General features: G+C 31.7%; 1 pseudogene across 1 annotated transcript in view; it reads left to right on the top strand.

Annotated features, from left to right (window-relative positions):
- Positions 1-3,819, top strand: part of LOC306652798 (coiled-coil domain-containing protein 138-like) — a 44,191-nt pseudogene extending 40,372 nt beyond the window's left edge. Inside the window, exons 5-8 of the transcript XR_013766765.1 lie at positions 246-363; positions 2,551-2,628; positions 2,721-2,828; positions 3,501-3,819. The product of XR_013766765.1 is annotated as a coiled-coil domain-containing protein 138-like (transcript). The remainder of the gene's footprint in view (positions 1-245; positions 364-2,550; positions 2,629-2,720; positions 2,829-3,500) is intronic.
- Positions 3,820-15,455: the final 11,636 nt, after the last annotated feature.

Raw genomic sequence — 15,455 nt, 5'->3', positions numbered from 1 at the left:
GACTTATTTCTACTTAATTTATATGATAATATGTTTGGGTCTTTCACAAATATTTTTGATATTTTACTGTTAATTTGGCTTATTTCACAATTTTTATAAATTATTTGCCACAATATTCATCTATGCTTAAATCCACTGATTAACACTTTTTGTGACTGAATGTGTTCTACTTTTATTTTATGTTCAGTAGCATTAGTGATGTGAGTTCCTTATCTGATTATTAGATTACATATTTTTCTTCTTAGCAACATGATGCAGAAGTTGAATACATAAGTGAAATTCTTAAGAAAAGGAATAATGAAAGCAAGAGACTAAGATTCTTTTGATGCATTGAAAGAATTGAATGATAACTTAAAAAAACAGGTAAGATCTATTTTAATATATTTTAGGTAATAAGACCTTCTAAAAACTATATTTTATATAATGAATAAGTCAGTAGTAGAACATTTGGCTAGAGAAAATTTTGATTGGATTTATGTTAATTTTATTTTGAAACACATGTATAAATAAAATAGTCTTAAACTGCTCTTGTATCTCTTTCTTCTATATTGGAAAGCAAGTTAGATGCTTGAAATTTTGAAATTTTTTCTTTATTCTTTATGACAGTGTCTTCCTGTTTCCCAGACTAGCCTGAAATTCATTATCTGCTTGTTTCAGCCATCTGAGTGAGCTGGGACTACCACTGTGCCCAACTCTGAAATTTTCTTAAAATTTTAAATTTTTTTGTAGTTATTACATTACTAGATGAAAAATAAGTAAAAGAAAAAATCCTGATAAGCTGAAATAATTAAATTTTAGACATTGATTTCTGGATTTAAATCTTACTATTTATCTGTAATTACACACCTAATAGATGAGACACAGAAGTAGATAGATTAGGAAACAGGAACCCTTTCACAAAAAGACTTCAAATTGAAGCATTAAGTAAAGAAAGAATAGAAAATTTGAATAGACATATATGGGACATAGTTAAGTTTAACATATGAGAATTCCAGGAAGAGAGGTACAAGAGAATAGGGCAAAAGCTAAATATGATAGCCCAGAATTTTCCAAAACTGGTGAAAGATTCAAGAAACTGTTACTACTGAAAACAATAAATTTTAAAGAAATCATACATAGGCACACCACTTAAAACTGCTAGAAACTTTAGATATAAGTTAGAGGGGAAAGAATTAAAAAGCTGTAAAATCAAAGTTTGGCTTTTAAGGGAGAAATACCACTTATCTTAAACCTAGAATAAGAAGAAAGACAATTTCCATTAATTATAAAGCCACCACAGCTTTGAATCTAAATCTTGACATTATAAGAAGGAAAGAAAATGGGACCAGTCTCTTAGGAATATACACACAGGCCTGGGGATATAACTCAGTTGGTAGAGTGCCCTGGGTTCAGTCCCCAGTGCTGCCAAAAAAAAAAAAAAGAATATACATGCAAAAACTTTTAAATTAACAAAGCTTAATCCAGTCATACAAAGAATAATACAGCTAAATGGTGTTTAGTTCAAAAAAACATGGGTGGTTTAACACTTGAAAATTAACATCTGATTAAAGGAGAAAAAAGTCATATGATAATTTCAATTGATATGAAATTCAGCAACAACAAATGGTAATAGAAGGGAATTTCTTAAATTCTCACAGAGTACCTACAAAAATTCCAACAACAAAATAATACTTAATGGTAAATTATTATTGAAATCTTGTTTTGTGAAATGAGAATAAAATAAAGGTGATTGTTGTTAACACTTTGTTGAACATTTTAATGAAGTTCTTGTTGATCCAGTAAAGGGAAGAAAGGATTGGAAAGAAAAAAATTAGTCATTCACAGATGATATGATTATATAATTACATACATTACATAGATATCCAAAGAAGTATATAGACAAACTCTGAATGAATAAGCATAATTAGCAGACACTAGAAGTAAGATTACCATATGAAAATCAAGTGTATTTCTATATGCCCACAGCAACGATGAAGTATTAAGTGCTATTTACTGAAAGGTCCCATATGTATATCATAAAAAGATAATTGACTACCCAGGAATAAATCTAAAGAAAGATGTGTAGGACATCTATCCTGAAAGCTACAAACAGTAAATTAAAAAATAAAACTTAATTTGAAGGATATGTTATGTTCATGAATGAAAGACTCATTGTTGTATACATTTCAGTTCTTCCCATTTATTAGATACATGTTATAATCTGGTTACTCATGATACTACACACTCAAGATTTGTACACACACACACACACACACACACACACACACATATAGTTGTTCAATAGAAACTTTACTTGAAAAACATTTCTCATTACAATAAGTGCCTTTAAGATGTTAGGGATCTTGCAAATTTTTCTTAGAATGAAGTAAACTTTCCTAGACACTACTAAAGTTTAGGAGAATATTGTGATTTTTAGCTGTGACCTACTTAATCATGAATGTTGACTCTGTTTGCTACATTGTTTGGTTAAGTAGACCAGATTGAGAAACATTTTCAATATGAAAATGGTTTTAGTTTTATATTTGAAATATTTAACATTTTTCTCCCTAGTTAAATGAAGTAAGTGAAGAAAACAGGAAGATAGAACTTCACGCTAAAAGAGTTCAAGCTCATCTCAATAACTTACAGGTCGATTGCCTGCTCCTCACAAAATAATTGCATTTGGATTTGTTTACTTTTCATACAACCATTCTTTAATATATGGAGATGTACTATTACAGAGGAAGTATGAATTTATGACAACACAGAGATTGAAAGAAGATTCCCATGCTGCTCATGAAATGAAAAGTGTAAAACAAGAAAAAGTACCAGTTTCTAAAACTTCTAAGGTATGATATGACTGAAAATTTCTTCAGAAAAAAATTTATTTTGTCCTCAAGTCTTTTTCTTTCACTTAACAAGCATTCTTTTTGGTATTCTTTTAGAGACAGATATCTCTAGAATATTGCAAATATATTTTTATTTGCAAAAGCAAAATATTTTAGCAGCGTTTCAGGTATAGTAGCTCAAATCATAAGATCTTATTATTAATAATTACATTATAATTTTGCATATCATGTTAAAAGAATTTATAGTATAAAGACAGTAACTTTTTTGGAAAGAAGAAAATATGAATTCCTGTAGTGGAATTTCTTTACCTTTGGAAACCTTCAGATTTGTTAGAGTCTCTTAGATATATGATGATTTATACTGTAGATTTAAAGCTAATTTTACTTTTCTGTCTTATCAAACTTGAATCAAGAACTTTCATGAAAATTCCTTATTTTGTTAATAAAGTTCAGTTCTTTTACCTTCATTTTTATGAGTTTCTTGCTTATCTTAGCCAGCATTAATGTATTCAATATTAGTTGGCCAAATTTGATTTAGAATTTTTTTACTTGTTTGGAGAAGCTCTGTCCTTAAAAAAATATCTAAAATATGCTAAAAGCACATTAGGTGAATTTTTCTATAACTTTGATGAGATTATAAATTGACATAACTGTTTAATTTTTCACATATAGACATCACTTAAAGGACAAGTATATGAACTTCTAATGGTCTTCATGGACTGGATTTTACACCATCATCTTAGCAAAGTAAAACATGAAGAATCTGGTATGGATGGTGAAAAGCCATTACTGAAATCTTCTTCTCAGCAAAATGATATTAAAGGAAATTGTGTAAAGTTTTGTTGTTTAAATTTGAAATATATGGTTCAGTAGATTTGAAAATTGAATAAGGAAAAGCCTTGGATATTGTATAAGTGAAAAATATTGAAAGTAGTTTTGATAGAAAAATGACCACAGTAATAGTCACTTCAAAAAGTTTCATTTTGGACCTTATCAACCTAATTCATACTCAAATTTTTCTTAATGTGACAGGAATTTATCTTTTCAAAAATAGAGATAAGACATTAGTGGTGAAGTAATTATATATTAGAATTATAAATATAGAGTTGTGTGGATAATTATTCATTTGCATAATTATAGAATTCAGAACCTACTAGAACCTACTTGGTCTTTTGTCATGGAGGGCTAAAAAAAGATTTATTTTCAAGAGGATTCTAAAATCAAGGAAAAAGAATTCCTTTCTATTAAATTAATTTTTATTGTAAAACAAGGGAATACATCTTGTTTCTCTGTACATGAAGTAGAGGCATACCATTTGTGTAATCATACATTTAACTAGGGTAATAGTTTTTAATTCATTCTGTTATTTTATTCTCCCCCATCCGTCCCACACTTCTTATCCCTCTATAGAGTCCTTCCTTCCTCCATTCCTGCCCCCTTCTCACCCCTTGTATGTGTCATCATCCGCTTATCAGTGAGATCATTGTCCTTTAGTTTTTTGAGATAGGCTTATCTCACTTAGCATATCCTCCAACATCCATTTGCCAGCAAGTGCCATAATTTTATTATTCTTTATAACTGAGTAATATTCCATGGTATGTATAAACCACAGTTTCTTTATCCATTCATCAATTGAGGAGCATCTAGGTTGGTTGCACAATCTGGCTATTGTGAATTGAGCAGCTATGAACATTGATGAGGCTGTATCTCTGTAGTATGCTGATTTTAAGTCCTTTGGGTATAGGCCGAAGAGTGGGATAGGTGGGTCAAATGGTGGTTCCATTCCAAGTTTACTAAGGCATTTCCACACTGCTTTCCAGAATGGCTGCACTAATTTGCAGCCCCACCAGCAATATATGAGTGTGCCTTTTTCCCCACATCCTCTCCAACACATATTGTTGCTTGTATTCTTGATAATCACCATTCTAATTGGGGTAAAATGGAATCTTAGTGTAGTTTTGATTTGCATTGCTCTTATTACTAAAGATGTTGAATATTTTTTCACATGTTTGTTGATTGCTTGTAGATATTCCTCTGTGAAGTGTCTGTTCATACCTTTAGCTCATCTGTTGATTGGGATATTTGCATTCTTGGTGTAGAGTTTTTTGAGTTCTTTATATATCCTGGAAATTAGTGCTCTATCTGAAGTATGAGTGGCAAAGATTTTTTTCCACTCTGTAGGCTCTGTCTTTGCATTGCTCATAGTTTCCTTTGCTTAGAGAAAGCTATTTAGTTTGAATCTGTCCCAGTTATTGATTCTTGCTTTTATTTCTTTTGCTATGGGTGTCCTGTTAAGGAAGTCTAATCCTTAGCCAACAAGGTGAAGATTTTGACCTACATTTTCTTCTATAAGATGCAAGGTCTCTGGTCTGATTTCAAGGTCCTTGATCCATTGTGAGTTGAATTTTGTGCAGGGTGAGAGATAGGGATTTAATTTTATTCTGTTGCATATGGATTTCCAGTTTTCCCAGCACCATTTGTGGAAGAGGCTATCTTTTCTCCATTGCATATATTTGGCACCATTTGTCTAGTATGAGAAAATTGTATTTATTTGGGTTTGTGTCCATGTTCTCTATTCTGTACCATTGATCTACCTCTCTATTTTGGTGCCAATACCATGCCATTCTTGTTACTATTGCTTTGTAGTATAGTTGAAGTTCTGGCATTGCAATAGCCCCTGTTTCACTGTTCCTGCTAAGGATTGCTTTAGCTATTCTGGGTTTCTTATTCTTCCAGATGAATTTCATGATTGCTTGCTCTATTTCTGTAAGGTATATCATTGGGATTTTAATTGGAATTACATTGAATCTGTATATCACTTTTGGTAGTATGGCCATTTTTAGAATATTAGTTCTGCCTATCCAAGAACATGGGAGATCTTTCCATCTTCTAAGGTTTTCTTTAATTTCCTTCTTTAGTGTGTTGTAGTTCTCACTGTGGAGCCTCTTGAACTTGATTTTCCATTTCATTCTTCAGATTTGGGAAATTATCTGATATTATTTTATTGAATAGATTGTTCATTCCTTTGGTTTGTTTCTCTTAGCCTTCCTCAATCCCGATAATTTTTAAATTTGGCCTTTTCATGATAACCCATAGTTCTTGTAGATTCTGTTCATGATTTTCTACCTTCTTCTCTGTTTGTTCAACACTGTTTTCAAGATTAAATATTTTGTCTTCAATATCTGAGGTTCTGTCTTCCCAGGTGTTCTATCCTATTGCTTTTGCTTTCTATGGAGTTTTTAATTTGGTTTACTGTTTTCATCATTTCAAGGATTTCTGTTTGGTATTTTTTTCAATATTTCTAACTCTTTACTGAAATGATCTTTTGCTTCCTGTGTTTGCTCTTTTAACTGTCAATTGGTTCAATCATTCAATGCCTGCATTTGGCCTTTCATCTCATCCTTCAATGCCTGCATTTGCTCTTTCATCTCCTCATTTGCTTCCCCAATCATTTTGATTATGTACTTTCTAAACTCCCTTTCTGACATTTATTCTGCTATGCTGTCATTGGATATTATTGCTCTACCATCTAGGTTTCTTTGGGACATTTTCTTCCCTTGTTTTCTCATATTGTTCAGGTATCTACCCCTCTAGTAGAGAAACTCTGGGATATTGCAGATTTCCTCTCTTGACTAATATTACCTCTGTAGATTTCCAATAACTCACCTCTTTGCCTTCAGTATCCTGAAGTCTTGAAGGAACTTGATAATGTGGTGCTCCACTAGGAAGTTGGCATTCTACGGGTGGTGGCCTTCAGGTGGGTATATTCACTTGTGGCTCTGATTTGCTCCCAAGTCTCTCAATACCTCCTGTTCTAGGCTTCTGGGTCTTGTCAAAGGTCTTCTAGCCTCCTGTAGGTATCTCAGGAAGGGAGTTGCCCTTCCAATGATTATTGCCACCCCCTCAGGTAATTCAAAATGCCTGGACCAGCCTATAAAGAAGCCTCTGGCTAACTCCATGATAGCAACAAACCACAGTGTGATGGTCAGGTGAGGTTGTTCAGTGGTTGTGTCTGTATTTGGCCTGGTGATTGGGTGGGCTGGCTACCCACCACCCCACTCCAGAGGGCAGGTGGGTTGGGTGCCCACCTGCTACCTTTGTGATGCAAGCACCCTGACTCACCCTTCAGCTCACTCCACAACTACTGAGAAAGAACTTCTTATATTACTGATATTAAACTGAATATTGGTACTAATGATTTCTAAATAGGATAAAAGATATTTAGAGATTGATGGTTAGATTCCATAAGAAATACATGAAAAAATTTAAGAGTCAGAAGTATGAGTGATATTAGCTAAACTATATTGTTTTATTGTGTGTGTGCACAAATATGTAATAAAAATGCCATCATATATACAACTATAATGCAAGAATGAAAAATAAATAAAAAATGAAAAAAAAAAGAGGTGGAATTCAAGGAGTCAACCTATCATTATTTCTGTCTTTGACAATGAAGGACCATGAGTGATGGAATGTGGGTGACTTCTAGAAGATGGAAATTGCCCTTATCTTACAAGTTAGCAAAGATATGGTGATCTCAGTCCTACCACTTCAAAGCATTGTATTCTGCCAACAACCTGAATAAGCAAGGAACTGGATCATCTCCAACCTTCAGAAAGGAACATAGTTTCTGTAGACATCATGATCATCATGATCAATAAAATATGAGATCCACATCAGACTTCCAGCCTACAGAACTATAACATAAGTGGATTGTTTAAATATTAAGATCATGGTAAATTGTTATGGCAGTGATGGGGACAAATGAACATTTGTATAGAATTTTTATCACCTACATAAAGTATTCCCCTATGCCAATGCTAAACTTACCTTAGAATATCTGCTAGTTATGAAGGCCTGCAGTATTTAAGTTCTGCTGACATATTCCATTTTGTAGGACTAGATGATATGAAGGCACAGTCATAAGACATTAAAGCTAACAATTGACAATTTTTAAAAATGGAATCTGGATCATATATAACTGTACATCAGTTTAATGGCATAAGAATATAATATTTATAACATATGCCTTGGGATTTTCTTGGTCATCTTTAAAGATATTCTATTTTATTTATTTTTATTAAAAACAAATAGAATACATGTTGTTTCTCTGATTCTACATGAAGTAAAGGTGTACCATTTGTTTAATCATACATTTACATAGGGTAATGGTGTTTGATTTATTGTGTTATTTTTTCCTTCTCCCCACCTCTCCCACCCCTCTTTTCCCTCTATGCAGTCCCTTCTTCCTCTATTCTTGCCTCCCTCTCACCCCCCATTATGTGTCATCACCTCCTTATCAATGAGATCATTTGTCCTTTGGTTGTTTGAGATTGGCTTATCTCCCTTAGCATGATATTCTCCAATTTCATTCATTTAGCTGCAAATGCCATAATTATATTATTTGTTATGACTGAGTAATATTCCATTGTATATATTTACCACAGTTTCTTTATGCACTCATCAATTGAAGGACATCTAGGTTGTCTTGACATAATTGGGATTTGCAATTTTTGCTGAGCTTAGATTCTTATATCTAAAATAATGTTTCACCTTAATAATATGTTAATAAAGGTAAAGCAGTCTTAAAGGTTAAGAAAAGTATTAATAGAATAAAGAAAGGGTAAATAGTACCAAATTAATGAATTAGTGAATTTAATACTTATGATCAACATAAGCAAGTATTTATATCATTCAGATTGTCTGATTTTAAAATAATGCGATACTTTTCTTAAAAAAAGTGTTTTTCTTTGTATGAGAATAACAAGATAAAAGTATGTACCACTTTAGTGAGTCTTACATTTATTAAAAGAATAGTACTATAACTCAAAAGTAATTTCAAAGAGCAATCGCTTTTTTTTTTTTTTTTTTTTTTTTTTTTTGCAGTCCTGGGGATTGAACTCAGGGCCTTGTGCTTGTGAGGCAAGCACTCTACCAGCTGAGCTATCTCCATAGCCCAAAGAGTAATCTCTTTAGAAATTAACCTTTGGATCCTTCTGACACTTTTGGTTATGTATTTTATCACAGTTGTGACCCATTATCTTTTAAGGATGGGTTTAATACTTAAAAATGCAAAATATCTCTGGGAACTAAATGTGGTCAATTAGATAGATGATCAGACTGGATATGCCTTACAAAACTTAATTTTCTTGTGTGATTCAAAAATAGATAATTGGATATTTCAAAAGAAATTGAGAATGGAAAAATGTAGTAGCATGAAGTAGAGTCTGACAAGAATAGATGTATTACAGCTAATGGTTACAAAATTGTGGTCATAGAACTATGCATCAAGATGTTAATCTAGGAAAATCCAAACCCTCATAATCCCCTGGAAACACCAAATTAACTATAATATGTAGAACAGGACATGTTTATGAGGACTCCAGATACCAGTTGAAATGCTGTCGCAAACAGGTCAATGTGCAGACAAAAAAGGAATCCATCAAAAGTAACAGGAAAAATTGTGGGATTTTGCATGTCCATGTCCCACCCCCCCTACAGTATAAATGCAACTAGGAAGAATCTCCCATATCCCAGATCCTCCTTTGGAATGGAAGCAAAAGTATGGACTGTGCAGTCAATATTTTGACTTATCTGGAGGCTGCTTACAGTACTGGTGCATTGTCTTGCCTATTGGATTTTGTCTTGCTGAAAAAAATGATGGCATAGTTTGGAAGCTGCACAAAACAGGTGAATGCCATACCATGTTAGAGCTTCATAGATGTGTACTTTTGCACAAAGAAGTCAGAAGAATCATGGGCTTCTGAGAAGAAACAAGAAAGGCTGTTTGAGGAATTCAAGACAATATAAAGTATATAGGCCTAGAGAAGACATAACTCTCAGAAAAATCTGAGAGGTCTTACAGTAAATTGGATTATTTATTATGCTTGCTATGGAGTATTCTGATAATAAGAATAAATCTAGGTTATTATTTTTAAAGGATATATATTTATTTTAATATTTAAGTTTCAAAGAGTATGTATATTAAGGTTAAGCTTTTTAAATCCCTTGATGTGCTATTGCTGGATGAGAGCAAATATGCATACTTAAGTTTTTTGAGGGGATAGTAACTGGGGATTGAATCCAGGAGCACATTAGCACTGAACTATATCCCCAGACCTTTCTCCTGTTTTTTTCTCTGAACAGGTTCTCACTGTGTTGCTTATAGCCCCACTGAATTGCTGAGGCTGCCCTGAACTTGCAATCCTCTTGCTTCAGCCTCCAACATCACTGGGATTCAGGCACTTGCCATTGTACTCAGTACATACTTAAAATTTCAAGTGCACATTATCAAATTCTGTAGCATATGTGGATTTTGAGAGAATTTTATTAAAAATTATTTTTTCTTTAGTTAATTTTTGGAAAATTTTGGTAGTTAATTCCAGACATTTAAAACTGCTGTGTCTTTCTATTTTTTATCATGTTTAGATTTACCTATGATGACAGAGCAGCTACAGTGGATGCCATTTGTGAATGCCAAACTTCATGAGCCTTTTATAAAATTTATATATTGGTCTCTAGGGCAGCTAGATGGTGGAAAACAGGTAAATGACTATAAGAACTTATTTTCAGGTAATACTTCAATTAGTTTTAGTTCCCTTAATTTTCTCTCTCTCTCTCTCTCTCTCTCTCTTTGTGTGTATATATATATGTATATTTGTATATATATACATATATATATATAATCTGTATTTATAAAATGTCTTTCAGAGATTTTGATAAGAATAGTATGAAACTTGTATGTCAAATTGAGAATGGACTTTTTATTGTGTTACATCTTCCAATTTATGAACACAAATCATCTCTTCACTTACTTAGAACATTAATTTCTTTCATTGACATTGTAGTTTTCTGCACAGAATTCCTCTTTATGAGTTTTCAGCTGATTATTTAATTTTTATGTGATTTTAATTAGCATTCTTTTAAATTTTGATGTCCACATTTGTCACTAGCATATAAAAATATAATTGAATTTTTTGTTGTTTTTTTTTTGTGTCCTGTGATGTAGACCTTAGTAGTTTTAGGAATTTCTTAACAGACTTCTTGGGATTTTCTACATAGATAGTCATGTTATCTCAAATATAAACACAGTAGCTTTTGTTTCTGTTTTTCTTTTTACTATGTATACTTTTAGTTCCTTTTCATGGTTTATTGCATTAACTAAAATTTCTAGCACTATACTGATTATACATGGTGGTGAGAGCAAATATTTTTGCCTTGTTCTCCACCTCAGGGGGCACCGTTTAGTCTGTTGTCATTAAGTAAACATTAACATAGTATTTTTATAGATGATTTTTTTTCAATTTGAGTTAATTACCCTCAATTCCTCATTTCCAGAGGTATTATCATGAATGGGTTTATTATTGAATTTTTTTCAAATGAATTTTTTGTATTGAGTGGTGAGGTCATATAATGTTTTTCCACCTTTAACTGCTTAATATGGAAGATTACATAGATTTTTAAGCATTGAATCAGCTGTGCATTCCTGACATAAAGCCCATTTGGTTGTGATGTTTAATTCTTGCTTATTGATGAATTCTACATTTGTATTTTGTTAAGCATTCTTCATTTACATTCATGAGGAATATTGGTCTGTGGTTTTCTTTGTTTTGAGCTTTGATTTTGTTTCAGGGTAATGTTAGGTTTATAAAAATGGTAATTATCTCATCTGGAAGCATTTTTGTAGAGTTAGTGGTAATTCTTTAAATATTGGATAGACTTCTGCAAGTGCACTGTTTGGACCTAGAGATTTCTTTTTTGTGGGGGGTAGTTAAATTTTGAGTTTAATTTCCTTAATAGTTATAGGACTATTCTAATTATATAATTATAGTATTATAATTATATAATTCACATTAGTGACTTGTAGTTTGTGCTTTTTGAGGAACTGAACCACTTTGTCTACACAAATTTATTTGTGTAGAGTTTATCACAATACTATCTTTCTGAAATCTTCAGTGTCTATAGTGATAGCCCTACTGTATTCCAGATATGGAAATTTGAGTTTTCTCTTTTTTTTCCTAGAACTTTGTCTTTTTCATTGTTCTTTCAGAGGATTATCTATTCATTTTGTTGATTTTTCTGTCATGTTTTATTCTCAATTTTGTTGATTTCTTCTTGCTATTATTTTCTTGCTTCTCCTTGCTTTGAATTTGTCATGCTCTCCTTTTTCTAGGTTACTGAAGTGAAAGTTTGTTGATTCAAGACTTTGCCTCTTTTAGTATATATATTTATTAATTTGTGCTATTTTTCCATCCTTTCTGCTTTAATCATGTCCCACAGATTTTGATATGTTTTATTTTCATAACATGACCCATGAATTATTTAGCCTGTTATAGGTCTTTCTGTTCTTCAGGTTTGGTTGTTTTGTCGATAATCATAAGTTGTTTTATATCTTCATTGATATTTGATCTAGTACTATCAAATGATAAGAGGTGGTTTTGAATATCACAAAATGTATAAATGCATTCCACTGTCATGTGCAACTAATTATGACTAATAAAATTTAAAAATATTGAAAAAAGAAGTATCTAGAATCAGTAGTAAATTTGTGTTTCTTCTGTTATTTCCATCCATTTTTACCTCACATAGTATATCTCAGTTGCTCAGTCCATATACATTTAGGATTGTTTTGTCTTCTTGATAGATTGACCCTTTATTTTTATATAAAGTCCTTTTTGGTCATTTTCTTTGCTCATGAAATCACTTTAACTGATATTAATTTAGCCATTTCTGCTTTCCTTTGATTCATATTCTCATGATATATTTTTTCCAATTTTTTTTTTTTTACATTTGACCTACATATATTCTTATATTTGAAATGAGTTTTGGTAGGCAGCATAGGATTGGGTTATGATTGTTCATCAGTTTTGTCAATGTTTGTATTTTATTTGGTATTTAAGTTGTACATGGTAGGGCTTAAAATGTCACCTTATTTCTTGTTTTTATCTGTTTTTCATATTTTATTTCTTTTTCCTACTGTCTTGTGGGTTACTTGAACATTTTTTAGAATTCCATTTTCATTTATCTATTTATCTATAATCTTTTGGGTATCTCTCTCTCTCTCTCTCTCTCTCTCTCTCTCTCTCTCTCTCTCTCTCTTTGTGGTGCTGGGAATTGAATCCAGGGCCTTGTGCATGTGAGGCAAGCACTATACCAACTGAGCTATGTCCCCAGTCCCTAAAGCATATATCTCTTTGCTTAACATTTTAGTAGTTCTTGGTATTACATTATATATGAATCACTTATTAGTCTAAATAGTACTATAGTTTTACCAGTTTTGAGTAAAATAAAGAGATATGACATATCTTAAACTCTCTCATTTATAATATAATAATGCTAAATATTTCTTCTGTAGCTGGGCACGTTGGCCTATGCCTGTATTCCCAGCATGGACTTGAGAGATTGAGGCAGAAGGATCTTGAGTTCAAACGCAACCACAGCAACTTAGAGAGGCCCTAAGCAACTTAGTAAAACCTTGTCTCTAACAAAATATAAAAGAAAGGCCTGGGGATGTGGCTAGGTGGTAAAGTACCCCTGGCCTGGTACAAAAAAAAATTTAAAAAGAACTGCATGAGATAATGTTATTGTTTTTGCTTCACCCATAAAACAGTTTATAAACTCAAGAAGAGAATAAAAGTCTACTGTGTATTTTTGTGTTTTGTGTTCTTCTTCATGATGTTCTTTTAGCCTTTCCTTTCTGTCTATTTGAACTTTATATTTTTAGAGTAGATCTACTGATGACAGATCCTCCTGTTTTCCTCATTTTGACATCCTTTTTCCTTTTATTTCTGAAGGATATTTGCACTGGGAATTGGATTTTGGGTGAGAGGCTTTTTTATTCCCTCCAACCTTTGACTTTTTAATAATGTGCCAATTCCTTCTCACCTCCATGGTTCTGATAAGAAATCTATTGTCATTTGAGTTATTTTCCTCATACATGTAATATAGAGTATCATTTCTCTTTCTCCTTTTTTTTTTTTTTGCTAATTTTCATAAGTTTGACAATGATAGGTCTTAGTTTTGATATCTTTGGAATTATCCTGTTTGGAATTTGTTCAACTTCTGTCATCTCTATGTGTTTTTCTGCCATGTCTGGGAAATTTTTAGCCATTGTTTCTCAAATATTTTTTTTAGCTACCTGATTTTGCTTTCCTTTGAGGACTCTATTACATGACTATTAAATTTCTTGTTATACTCTTAATTCCTTAACATCCTATTTGTTTGTTTTTCAGTTTAGTTTGGTTGTTCAGATTAACTATTTTCTGTTTGTTTACTTTCTAGTTAACTAATTCTTTTTCTAGTCCCTCCATTTTGCTACACAGGCTATTCACTAAATTTTTATTGTGTTTATTTTATTTCCAGTTCTAAAATTTCCACTTGACTTTTCTTCTATATTTTCTTTGGTAAGACTTTTCAGTTCTTCAATAAGATTTTCTAAAAGTATTTATAAATACTCATTTTGTCAGAGCTGTGTTAAGTTCTTTGTTGGATAATTGTTATATTTTGGGATTTGCAGGTCTTGATTCTCTTTTTTCAATTGGTTTTGAAACTTTCCTTATTTTTGGTGTGGTGAGTATACATTTTTGGCCAATATTGGTTGCAGATATTGATGAAGCCTCAAAAATAATTTAAAAAAAATTTTTTAGCTTTTTTTTTTTTTACTTTTTTTCAGTTAAAGAGAAATAGTGTCCACACACTTATTTGAAAAGTAAAGAACAATTTATTTTTCTATTATAAAAGTAATATAAAGCATTAGAAAAATTTTTAAACAAAAATAAGTAGAATTCCTTATTCTTGTCATTTTAACATTTTTACCATACTAATCTTGAAATATTTAATTTTAAATTGAGATTTTAAATCTCTGTATTACTTTTTCCTAATGATATTATACTCTTATTAGCAATGTATTTGAATTAGATTACACTGCTTGTGCCACCCAGTCATTTGGCATTTGATACTCACAAAATCTCAGTATATCTGTTTGTAATTTAAAAGTTGAAGCTTGTAATATGCATTGCAGGATCAATATTGAGTTAGGAATTGTTCACAAACCCCCATTCAGAGGCAGGTAACTATTATAAACTCAGTGACATGGGATTGAAGAATTAGAATCATAACAAAGGAAATTTTAAGTTATTTCTCAGTCTTGCTTAGCAAAGAATACTCTCTGCAGCAGTCTGAAATGGTTTTCTTTCATTTGATTCTTGGTGAATATATGAAATAAATTATTTCATAATTTAGAAATATTATTACATAATTTCTAAATAACTTATTACATGTATGAGGAAAATAATAAAATAAAATACAAATTCTTTTTTACCTTTACCTTTAGAGGTAATTTTTTCTATGCCATTATTCCTATTTTGCCTACTTTCTTGTTTCACTTTGTTTTCCATGTGAAATTTCTATGATTTTAACCTAGTGTTTACTCTTTTGAAATTGTTCAGTTTTCAGAGTCACTGAGGACATTTATAGTCAGATTAAACTGAAAACAGTGAGATTAGAGATGTTCATTTCCTAACCAAATACAATAAGATACACCTGAGAAACTGGTAATCATTAATGGTGGAGCAATGGTGAACAGAGAATAGGCAGTCCACATCTCTTCCTTTGATGATTCTCTGTTCC

This window comes from Sciurus vulgaris (genome assembly GCF_902686455.1).
Source record: "Sciurus vulgaris genome assembly, contig: HiC_scaffold_604_arrow_ctg1, whole genome shotgun sequence".
Taxonomy (NCBI): Eukaryota; Metazoa; Chordata; class Mammalia; order Rodentia; family Sciuridae; genus Sciurus; species Sciurus vulgaris.
Note: the sequence above shows the minus strand (reverse complement) of the source record. Positions and strands in the feature narration are given on the sequence as shown.